Raw genomic sequence first — 13,114 nt, 5'->3', positions numbered from 1 at the left:
GCTGGGCCAGTATGCCTGCCAGCTGCCCCTGCATCCCACAGGACTAGACTCTACTGGGCAGCACCCTACCCTCCATCCCAGGTCTATGTCACCATTGCTCTCCAAGCTGTACCCCAACAATCCTGACCTCCTGGAGTGTGACTCCATCCCCCGAGGACCCCCCATCTTAGTCCCAGTGACCTGGGAGTGCTCCCTTCCAAGGGGAACACCAAAAAGGCTCCTTGGTTCCTGCCAGGCATGTTGAGTTGTCAACCTAGGGTCTTGAAAGAAACTAAAATGATGACCAGTGGGCCTTGGTGCTCTCACACCCACCCACAGCCCAATAGCAGCAGGAATTTGAGCATCCTCTAAGTCTACAGCCTTAGGGAGGCCTGCGTGTAAGACTCCCATCTTAGTTGCCTCTATAGTCTTCGAGGCCAGTAACAAAATGTTTCTGTCCTCTGGTGTTCCCTGGAAGGTCTCCCTCATGAAGAAGATGCACAGTGCTTCAGGGACTGACAAGAGGAGGCAAGCAGCACTGACTGAGTCTTCATGTTCTCCAGCAGTGCTCCCTATCAGTGCTCCCCAGCTGTGCTCCTCCATGAGTGATGAAGTTGAGCATTCTCCTGCCGTGCACCTCAGAGCTCTCCTTAACACTCAGCTGTTGTGCCCTGCACAGACTGGAAAGAAGGCATGTGCCAGCACGGCACATGTCCAGAGACATGAGCAACTCACACAGAAACGATGTGGGCACCATTGAGGAGAAGAGGAAAACACACACGTTCATCCCCCTGCTGGATAAGCAAAGGTTACAGCTGGCCTGGGGAAGAGTGTGATCTCAGATCTGAGGTCAGACCTACCTGGTTTCTCCATTTCTGCCTTCCTGGAACTGGGATACATGTCCCCATAGGATCAGTGGCTTTGTTCTAGTGCAGTGGCTTCCACTGTTGGAGAGTCTAGAGCAGTGGAGGAGTTGAAGAGACCACATCCAGGCTGTCCACATTAAGAAGGCCGGAATCAGAGCAGGGAAGATGACTCTGCCAGTACAGTGCTTACCACGTGAGCATGAAGACCTTGAGTCAAAACCCAGAAGCCCCATAAGATAAGCCCAACTATAACAGCTCTGAGACCTGGGAATGATGCTGGCCTTTCTCCTGCTTATCACCCAGTGCTGATCACTGGGTGATCTACCCTCTAGAGTCATTTGCAGGGGGCATCACTCGAGAGCAAGTGGCATGTGGCCACAGCTGAGATATTCTGGGATGACTCTTGTCTCCATGTGAACGTGGTTGAGCCTGAAGCCACCTATGCTCTAGAGCAGGCTGCTTCTCTAGAAAGCATCCCGTGGCTGGCACCAAAGACAATGCACATAGGAGGCTCCGGCAGGAGATGTGGCTCTCCTAGGGCATGTGGTTGTAATCGCTGGCAAAGCCCAGACAGCTATAGGGAATCACAGAGGAATCTGTCGAGAGTCACTAGCCATCAAAGAAGAAATCTATGTCTGAAGAATTCACATGCCATCCATTCCTATCAGAAAGCTCTGCAGTGAGGTCCTACTACCATCTAGGGATCTTGATCACATTCATTCATTTTCTCTACCATGTAAAGAACTGAGAAGCAGGAAACTTCTCAGACACAGCAGGCAATGACAGACAGGTAACAGAAATATTAAAGACCAAGCCAAATATACAGCAAGACACACAGAGAGGAAGACTCCCTAAAAGGTAGAGACCGCACCTGAAAGCCAGTCTGTCTCCCCTGAAGGCTGACGGTTTTAAGTGGTTTTGGTGGCCTGGGATGGGGCCATTTCCCTAAATATGGATTGTCCAGCTTAAACAAAGAAAGGGTGACATGCTTAGAACCAGCTTCAACATACCTGGCCAGCTTGGACCAGGCAGACAGAAAGGAAGCCCATGCTGGCAGGAAGAAAAGCTCACAGGGCTTCAAAGAAGAAGCTGGGTGTTTGCCACCACTGACATCTATCTGAGGTCCCCTTCCCTGTCTGTCTGTCTGTCTGTCTGGGATCTATCCAGCTCCTAGCTCCCAGGCAGTGTGTAAATATTATCAAAGAAGATTATCAAGGAAAACCAGAGTGACCCAGTGAGGCCTCATTATTACTGAGGAATTCACAGTAATGTGCGTGCTGGAAAGAGATCAAATTGTACATTGGAGGAGAAGAATCTATAGTACGAAGAATCTATAGTACGCTGACTTTCTTTCCAGCCAGAATCCCCAAATAAGGGGCCTGGCACGGTTGGAAAAGATTTTGAGTCACAAGCAGCATTTAAAACAGGCATTTCCTGCCCACCTGCTAAGGCTCTAAGATTTAGGGTTCACCAATTTCAACATGACTTCTGGCCTTCTCTCTCCATCCCTCCCCCTCCCCCTCTGTGTGTGTGTGTATGTTGTGTGTGTGTGTGAGTATGTGTGTGGTCTGTGTGTGTGAGTGTGTGTGTGCTTGTGACTGTCTTCCTCTGTCATTCTCCTTTTTGTTTTTCGGAGACAGGGTCTCTCCCCTCCCCTTGCTGGGACCACAGCTCTGGACCACCCCAGCCAGCCCCTGTCTGCTCTGCTCCTTTCTCACAGAACTCTGGCCTGAAATGCCAACCCTCATGTCCCGGTGTTCAGGTCAGGGCATATCTATCAACCCAGCCCCGGAGACAAGATTAGAGTGGTCATTTTAAGTAGGAAAATCAGGCTTGGGAATGCTAACTGCATTTTTATGGAGTGTAATCATCCGCCTCGCTATTCACAGAGCGTGATAGTTAGAAACACTGTCACATTCAATAAATGTGTGTGAGCCGAAGCTATGAGCCAGGCTCCGTGCTGGATGCTAGAGACATAGAGACAAGGAGACCTAGGCTCCGACAATGAGCTCTTAGAGCAGTGACAACATAACTGTGCTAATTGTTTCTGACAGGTAGCTGCATCTGACTGACACACAGGGAAGCAAAAGGATGCTCTAGTCAGTACAATTGTTTTCCAATATAGTTGGTATGGCCTGCCAGTCTTCAGCCTAGAAGGCTAGCTGTGCCCTGGATCTTTTTGTCAGCACATCATGCTGACACTCAAGACTCCAACCCAGCATCAAATCTTCCATGTTAAAAAGCAGATGAAGGGCGGTGCAGCCAGGACAGGAGCTGGCTTCCGGAGGGCCACTGACACATGTCACCATTCAGCCTTCCCTTTCCAACAGAAACGTGAGCTGTTCCCTGAGACCCGGACTTTCTGCAAAGGCCTGTGAGGCTTTGCCCTCCCTGGGGCCTCCTCTTGGCTACTCTACTCACACAGATTCCTTCCCTTCGGAAAGCTCGCACGGGGGAGAACACATTCCCACACTCAGAGGGCACCCAGAACTGGATTTCCAAGCCACTGCAAGCACTAGCAGCCCAAGGGGGGTTTTCATGTTAAATGACTTTATTTGGCGTGCAAGACAAACACATTATTCACCATTCTTTAAAGCGCCTCTTTGTAAAAACAAGTCAGTTGTAACTACCTTTCTACTCACAATCTTGATGCACAGTTAAAAAGCCTCCCCTCCCACCGTTCTTCCAGACCTTGTCAAGGCTTGCAGTGATTTGTAATCTGTGAGACTGTGTTTAATATCTGCAGCTGTGAAGCTGGAAAAAAAAAAAAAAACGCCCTCAGGTTCACCTTAAGGATCACTTCACAGGAAAATAGCATTTCTCAGGACAGTGTGACTTTGGGTTAAACAGCAAAACTAAGCTTGGTGAAAATGGTTTCTATTCGCGTCCATGATGCCCCGGTGTAGACATGACCTTGTGTCTATTTGAGTCCATGATGCCCCAGTATAGATGTGACCTAGGGGCTTAGGTGACAGCAATAACTGACACAGGTCTCAACTTCTGTCACTCTGGGCCTCTGGCTTAGATGCAGAGGTAGTAAACAGGGCAGAGGGAGACCCTTTCTCTCAGGGGACAGTCACACGGTCTTTGCTGTGTCAGACTGGGAAGTTCACTGACTTGAGAGGGTGAGGCGGTGTCTCTCTTCACATAAGGGCTCAGTGGTCTCCTCAGCTTTGCAGTTCTCTCTCAAAGCTCCCCTGTACTCTACACAGCTCAGCCTGGTTATGTTAGGAGGTAAACTGCCCATTGTGCATTTTTTGTGCATTCATTGAAACTAAAGTGTGTGGCCTGCTGCTGATCCATGACCTCTACAAAGATGCCCAAGTCCCTATCCCATGAGTGCAGGCCTATATGGCAAGAGGCACTTGGCAGATGTGACTGGGAATTCTTTTATGTGTTCAATAAGTATTTATTATCCATAATAAGCAGGCCTGGTCAACAGCTGGATATACAGCCATGAACAAAGCACACACGAATTCCTGCACTGATAAGATTCCTTTCTGAGTGGGAAAAGAGACAATAAAAATAGTAGGAAAAAAATAAACCAGAGAAGGCCATGTAGAGAGTGGTAGGGAGACCCTAGAACTGGAGTAGTCAGAGCTGCCCAGCCACACTTTAACCCAACACACCAAAAAAGACAGCATTTTGCAAAGACACGAGGAAGAAAGAGAAGGCACGTGGAAATTCCGAGGAGGGACACTGCAGGCTGAGGGCTTATGGAGGGAGCATGTCTGGCATATTCAGGAAACAGGAAGAAGGCAGCCAGTGTGACCAAAGCCAGCTTGGGGAGCAGAAAAGCAGAAGGAACGAAGGAAGAAGGGCACGAGGGCCTTTAGGTCTTTGCCCTTTTATTCCAGGCAGCCGAGAAGCCAATGGAGGCTGCGTTTTAACTACATATGATTCATTCTTTGAGACTGTTGTCCAGGTAGACAGTGTACATTGATCAAAGCAACCCCGTGCTCTCCCCCCTCACACCCCCTTGCCATGTCCCCTTCCCAACTTCATGTTCTCCTCTCATAGCCCGCTGAGTCCAACCAGGGTTGTCCACGTGCCCGTGGGCAACAACAGATACCACTCCCCTTAAGAAAACTGGCTGTCCCTACACCAGCAGTCTTCAGGTGCCAACGCTTCTCAGCTATGGGTAGGGTTCCCAAGCCCCTCATCCACCTGTGTTAGAGTTCTGACTAGCTTGGTCTTTCAAAGGTCTTGTTTGGAAGACCAGAACCACTGTGATCTGTGGGTGGAGAGCCCTGTTGTGTGCAGAAGACAGCACTCCATGGCCATCCTGGCTCTGAGTCTTTCCATTCCCCCTTCCTTAATGTTCTCCGAGGCATGTGAAGTGTGACATGAGTATTCCCATCTAGGGCTGAGGACAGTTATTCAGTTACTCTCTGAACTCTGACTGGCTGGGGCTCTATATTAATCAATGTCCACTGCAAAAACAAAATCCTCTGATAAGAGTTAAAAGCTACCCAGATCTGTAGTGAGAATGTGAGAATTCTGGTTTCTTAAAAAAATAAAAAAATAAAACACATGCAGAGATAAGTGTTTTCATTTTAATCCCAGGTATGGGATATGGCAATGCTTCAGATTGTCCACAGCAGCTGACTATGATTGGCCTCATGCTCTAAGAGGGGTGTGAGTTTGCCAGCTGCAGACAGTTTCTGCAATTGATGTTCAGAATTCTGGGGACTTTTCAGAGTATATATAAATGCTGGAACCCCCCCCAAAAAAACAAAAAACAAAACAAAACAAAAAATGCTGGAGCCCCAATAGATGGGTTGGTTGTTGGGTTGTTGGGAGTTAGTGATTGGTTGCTGGTTTTGGTTGCAGTTTGTTTAGTTGCATGCAAAGAAGAAAGAAGAAGGAATTGTATATCCTGATTAGGAAGATAGAACTTTCCCCAGGGAACCTCACACCCCTAACCAGCAGAAAGCATAGGCCCCTTTCCATTGTATCCTTTTTTCTAGTGTTAGGGACTTGAAAGGGTGGGAAAAGGGTGGAAGAAAGAACAACCCACAAAGTAGCAAACAACAGGTCTATGGGTAAAGATGTAAGAACTTAAAGGCAGTTTGATACTGTTGTCAGTTTGGATTGGGAGAATCACAATCCCAAAAATGCAGCTTCCAGAAGCTGAAAAGACTGGGAAAAAGTTGACCCTGCTACCTCACAAAGGAGCCAACCCTTTGACCCTGTCACCCCAACCCAGTGATGCTGACTTTGAACCTCTGGCCACAAGAGTGGTAAGAGTCACTTATGTTGTTTTAAGCTCCTAAATGTGAGGCATTTGTTACATCAGCCACGAAAGGCCAATACAGTGTATGCATATTAGTTACTTTTCTGTTGCTATGACCGAAGTTCTATGGAAGGAGAAATGATCAGGTTCACAGTTTGAGGGCTCAGTCCATGGTGGTAGGGAAGCCGTGGTGTGGGCTGGTAGCAGGAGCCAGCGCCTGCGCTTCACCTCCTCATACCATGGCAGAGCAGGAAGCCGAGGAAGGATGTTGTTGCACATGCAGTGTTACAGTTCGGTTTTGCTTTGTTCAGATTGTGACTGTGCCCTGGCTCTTCCCTCTTGAAATAAGGAATTATTCCACCTATAGGGTTGCAGACCCCTTCAGCTCCTTCGGTGCTTTCTCTCCTTCTCCATTGGGGGCCCTGTGTTCCATCTTATAGATGACTGTGAGCATCCACTTCTGTATTTGCCAGGCACTGGCATAGCCTCATACGAGACAGCTATAGCAGGGTCCCTTCAGCAAGATCTTGCTGGCATGTGCAATAGTGTCTGGGTTTGGTGGCTGATTATGGGATGGATCCCCAGGTGGTGTAGTCTCTGGATAGTCCATCCTTTCGTCTTAGCTCCAAACTTTGTCTCTGTAACTCCTCTCATGGGTATTTTTTTTCCCTATTCTAAGGAGGAATGAAGTATCCACCCATTGGTCTTCCCTCTTCATGATTTTATTGTGTTTTGCAAATTGTATCTTGGGTGTTCTATGTTTCTGGGCAACAATATGAACTAATCAGTACCCCCAGAGCTTGTATCTCTAGCTGCATATGTAGCAGAAGATGGCCTAGTCGGCCATCACTGGAAAGAGAGGCCCCTTGGTATTGCAAACTTTATATGCTCCAGTACAGGGGAATGCCAGGGCCAAGAAACAGGAGTGGGTGGGTAGGGGAGCAGGGCAGAGGGAGGGTATAGGGGACTTTCGGGATAGCATTTGAAATGTAAATGAAGAAAATATCTAATTTAAAAAAAGAAAAATGGTGAAAATAGGGATGGCTCAGTGGTTAAGAGCATTTGAAATGTAAAGAAAATATCTAATAAAAATAATAAATAAATAACTATGTAACTTGTTTGATTTTTTTTACTTTACAGGTACCTACAGTTGAGAGACTTTTAAAAGACACATTGGGCTTTGAAAGAGAATTTGGACCTTTAAAAAATGTTGAAAAGTTTAAAGGCTATGGGACTTTTAAAGTTATACGATGTTTTATATTGTGATGTTAATATCAATGTTATATTTGGGGGACAAATGAAGAAGGAAAGTTTATGGTTTGCTAGTAGTGTATTTGCATGTCAAGTTGAGAGGGAATCAAATGTGTTGGCTAATTCTTGTCAACTTGACATTTTAAGTTACGTGTCATCTGAGAAAAAAAGGAGCATCAATTGAGAAAATGATTCCATTAAATTGCCTTGTAGGCAAGTACATGGAGGAATTTTCTTAGTTAATTATTGATGTGGAAAGGCCATCTCACTGTGGCAGTGACACCTCTGGGTAGGTGGTCCTGAGCTACAAAAGAAATTAAGCTGAGGGCTGGAGAGATGATGGCTCAGTGGTTAAGAGCATGGTTGCTCTTCCGGAGGTTGTGAGATCAGTTCCCAACAACCACATGGAGGCTCACAACCATCTGTAGTGGAATCTGATGCCCTCCTCTGGTGTGTCTGAGGACAGCTATAGTGTACTCGTATACAATAAATAAATAAGTAAATAAATAAATAAATAAATATTTTAAAAAGTAAACTGAGCAAGACATGGGAAGCAAACCAGTAAGTGGTTTCCTCCGTGGCCCCTGCTTCAGTTCCTGCCTCCAGATTTCTGCCTTGAGTTCCATGGCTTCTTTTTGTTATGGACTGTGAACTGTAAATAGACCTATTCCTCCCCAAGTCTGTTTGGTCAGTGCTTTCTCATGCAATAGAAACCTAGCTAAGATACTACAGTTAGCCCTCCACATTTCAGGAACCCTTTGGCCTTGAAGATTATAGAAGGGAGGCAAATTCTTCACATGCAGTAACTCCACTTGAGATAGTGCAACTGAGTATGAGGTCTCAGATCAGAGTTTCCGACCGTGGTGCTAGCACTTGGGTGATTGGGAAAGGCATGCCATCTTGTATGAAAGGGCTCAATGCTGCCATGGGGTACTTGTCCACTCTGTGGGTGTCCATTTTTATTTTGTGTTTTTTCCAACTAATTTCTTTGTTTAATCATCAATAAACCTCCTTTGTATTGATTCCCATTTGTTTCTTGCTAGAAACTCAAAGGGCTGATGTCAATTTCAATTTCAAAAGCTAGCAGCAATTGAGAAAAGAGCTTTCTTCAGATCAATACTCCCTCTCAACCTGGCACTGTGCAATTAATAATGACTTGGCATATGATTTCTGTACAAGGAATCAGGAGCCAGTAGGACTGCGACACGCAGATATAAAACTAGTCATTTTCCCCTCTGTCAGGTTTGTGTGTAGAGACCGCAGATGCTTCAAGGGGAAGGAAGTGCCCCTTTCCACTGATGCCCCACAGCTGTCCCATTGACTGTGAATGCCATTATTGCTTCACCAGCAACAAAGGAAGCCTTTTTGGCAAGAACATTGCCTCCTCTGCCCGATGTGTATCAACCCCTCATTTCCCTCCCACTGATTGCAAATTGACAACATCACTGTCCATCTCAGCAATTTAGAAGCAATTCACAGTTGCTAAATTAACTTGCTGGGATCCCACTTTGTTGACCAAGGAAATCTTAGGTGGGTTCTGCTCCGGAGTCCTCCACTGGTGCTCCTCTCACCTCACATTAGCACCCCTCCCTAGTTTTAGGGACCCCCTTAGCAGAGAACTGTAGGGACTTGTGACCATAGCCTGTGAACCTCCACACCACCAGCAGATGCAATAGGTTTTCCTAATAGGTTAGAAGAGCAAACAGGTATTTTTAGTGCAAACAGGGTGCAGTGACTTTCAGAGCTACCTCCACAGAGCCAGGAGGCAACAGAAAAAAAAGGCCAAGACCTTAATGGTATCACTCACTTCCATCTGGCGACCATCAGGTGTTTCCTACATCTTCTTGCTGCTGGAGTCCCCTTTTGAATATACACCTTGGTGCCAGAGTGATATAGGCTGTGTGATCTCTCCCTACATCCGTCAGACTCTTTCTCTCTCCCTGGTGTTGCTTTCCACTCAGACATCCAGCTGGCACTGACTGGTAGAACATGCACACTCACACACACACTCACACACACACACACACACACACACAGATGTACACAAGCACACTCTCATTATTTCATATATGACCATACACTCAAAACCACCTGAACTTTGACACTTTACATATTTATACACGCACACAAACAATCTCAAACAGCATCCCCAAATTCATATACATGCTCTCTAACACACACACACACACACACACTCACAATCACTCTGATACAGTCACACATGCACTCACAGACACACTTTCACCTTTCTGCCTGCCCCCGACTCACACATCCCCAAGTCCCCCCCTTAGAGAGAAGCATCAGAGTCAATTCAGCCTCCAGGGATGTAAACAAATCCTAATTTCCCAAGTTCCCGAGACCTTGACTGTCTTCACAGGGGCCATAGCACTGTTTCATCCTGGCCGTAGCATTTCTCCTCCAAAAGCATGCTAAAGCATTTTAAATCATGCCAGCAAGGAGTAAGCATGGGTTCATTTCTGAGAATACAGATGTATTTAACCAAGATGCAGCTAAAGATGTATACTAACCACTTCCACAGGCCTGGGAGACTGAGTTACCTGCTTTCTCTTGGGACCGAGGCACTGGAGTGGCCACCTAAGAGTGAAGCCTGACTTGCTCAAGAATATCTCCTCTAGTCTCTGCCCTCCACTGTCACAGTCCAGCACTGTCTCACCCAGCCATCTGCACGTTGATTTCTCCAATGCCTACTGAAGACCCTGCACCCAGCTGAGACACCCATTCCAGTTTATGTGTTACTCCATGTTAGAGTCTACCTAGGCATGTTCAACTTGCAGCCACAGCCTCGTGCTTTCCAGCATACCTGTAAATGAAGCTGAACACATTTGTAAAACATAATATCGGGTCACAGTGTCAAAGGGTTGGACACCCCTGGTACTGTAAGCGTCTCTTTGAATGTTATATCTCAAAAACAGTTTCATATACTACATGCTGAGTTGCATCAGCAGGTAAAAGTGTTTACTACCCATGCCTGATTGAGTCTGATCTCCAGAACTGACTCTGTAAAATTGTCCTCTGATCCCTAAACACACATATATACATCTTGCGCACGCGCCCGACTCGACCAGCAAGAACGACGCTGCAACAGGATCCTTCTGCACACGTTTATTGGGAGAGCTTGATTGCAGAGGCGAAGAGACCCCCAGCCCAGAACTGGTGCTGCTTATATAGGCCTAGGAGAGGCGTGTCTCACACCCGGATTGGTTATGCACTAAGCCTCATTTGCATGTTCCTCATCTGATTGGCTACTCTCTCTCTCTCTGTACCTCACAGAGCCTCATTATCATACCTCATTTGCATGTCTCACATCTGATTGGTTATACTCTCAAACCCTCACTATCATGCCCGGGCCAGGCAGTGTCTTTGCAAAAAACTTTACTGCATATGTACACATTGGTTGTTTGTCCAAACTTATGCGTGGTGGCCAGCAGTAGTCAGTGCCACTCTGCAACGGCACATGTGGCTTCCCACATATACACACTGAAATGTGTGTGCTTCCCTATACACTAGTAATCAATTTAAAAAGAACAGTTGCATCTCATTTCATATTTCAAAATAAAGTAACTCCAACATAAGATTTTTTTTTCAAGGAACTACCATAGGAAGGAGAGATGGAAGGGTGATAGAGGGTAGATAGGTGATAAATAATAGATAGATAGATGATTGATAGATGAGGTTATAGATGATAGAGAGATGTAGATAGATTATAGATATAAATAGAGGATAAGGATAGATTGATAGATGAAGATAGAGATAGATGATAGATAGATAGATAGATAGATAGATAGATAGATACATACATACATACATACATACACACATACATACATACATACAAAAATAGATAGGTAGATAGAGAAAGATGAAGAATAGATGGGTGGGTACAAAGGATGAGGAAGTAATGGTTACTCTCTCCAATGCTGACAGACTCTTGTCATTTTCTCAAAGCAAGCACCCACGACTTCCCTGTCTCCAGCTTTCCTCTTCCCATCCAGCTGTTCTTCTAGCAGGGGAGATGGCTGCACTGACAACTTCATTAGCCATCCCAGACCTGTGTGTTCCAAGGAAAATCCACATTAGGATTTATTATGGACTTATCTGGACCCTGAGGAGCAGCAGAGGGAGGTTCTGGCCAACGACCTGAAAATCACACCCGGACCTCAAGTGGAAGCTTCTCTGTGCCCCACCCCAATTCGAACATTCCAAGTCACCATCTGGTACTTCCTGTCCTCCCTAGTCCCTCCCATTTGGCCCCTGGCAAGGAGCTTACATACAGCCCTGGGAAGGTTTGAGAACACGGCAGAAGATGGATCCAAGAACAAAAGGTAGAGCCAGGACACAGATGTGCTCCAGCACACATCCATCAGAGCAGCTCAGGCTGGATGTGGAAGGACATGACGCTTACACCTCTCCTCAGTACAGAAAGTGTAGAGGTCACCCTGTGACTGCAGCTGTCCTCACAGTTCAGAAACCAACATGCTGTCTCCAGGGTCCTCGGGCCGATAAATCAAAATCAAGCAGCCAAGACCCCACCGGTGACCTCAGCGATCGACCATCAGAAAGTCCACACTTGGCTTTCTTTGACTGACCAGCACTCTCCACCTGTATCTTAAAAGCCTGAGAACGCAGCTTCAGAAACCCCACGTTCATGATCAATCTCTCTGTAATGGCGACCACTAGCCACAGACCTGCTCCATCTGTGAAGAGGGAGGAAGGGATGTTAAAAGCCACGTCATATGTTTCTACTTACACTTAGCTCATAGTTAAGACACAGCCCTATTAATCTCTGTTTTAAAATTGCATTGATTTATTTATTCTGGAGACTATGGTATATGAGAGCAGATGGATTCGTGTGTAATATGGTGTATATGTAGCTCTAGGTTTGCCACAGTGTGTGTGTATGGCAGGGGGTGGGGGGTGGGAGGGTAGTTGGAAGACACCTCATGATAGTCAGTTTTCTGCTTTCACAGTATGGGTCCTGGGGACTGAATGCAGGTCATTAGACATAGTGGCTAGTTCTCAGACCCACTGAGTTCTCACTGACTCCAAGCTTCACTCCTCTTTGTTACCCAGTTTTCCTCCCCTCAGAGAAAAAGAATTGAAGATAAAACTGCGTAGCAGGGACATGAGAGCTGGCTCGGCTGTTAAGAACACTTGCTGCTCCAGCAAAGGACCCAGGCTCAGTGCTGCACACCCGCATGTACACAGCTGCCTACACCTCCTGTTCTACCCATCCTCGTGCTCTTCTCTGGCCTCTGGGAGCACAGCACACATGTGATTCACATACATACACCCAGGCACACACATAGAACACATAAACAAATTAGTCTTCTTTAAAAAGAAAAGAAAAACTATTTAATGTAATTTAAAAATGACAGCAGAAGGGAAATATCGAAGTCCAGCGACACAAAATATTTGGGTAAGTTGGGTGAGCAGTACCTCAAATTTTATACCAGACAGAGAACAAGCACCTGGTTAAAATATGAGGGTTTCTTCCACTGTGAGCCTAGCGTGCCATAAAGGCTTTGTTTCTGAAGGGTCACTTGTGTAAAGCCTTGTGTGAGACGTCTCACAGGAAACACAGGTTAGGTGCTCACTCGGATGGAGGACAGAGTTCTTGGCTTCCCCCTCGCTGATGACTAGAGCAAAAATAACCTCGATTTTTATAGACTAGAATTTTGTTTTCCCAAGGACTTGTCCCATAATCTTATTAAATGGGACAGTTCAAAATAGGTCTCCCTGGGAAACTGAGAACGAGGCCACA

This window comes from Mus musculus, chromosome 18 (assembly GCF_000001635.26).
Source record: "Mus musculus strain C57BL/6J chromosome 18, GRCm38.p6 C57BL/6J".
NCBI classification, from domain to species: Eukaryota; Metazoa; Chordata; class Mammalia; order Rodentia; family Muridae; genus Mus; species Mus musculus.
This window is presented reverse-complemented; position numbering follows the sequence as displayed.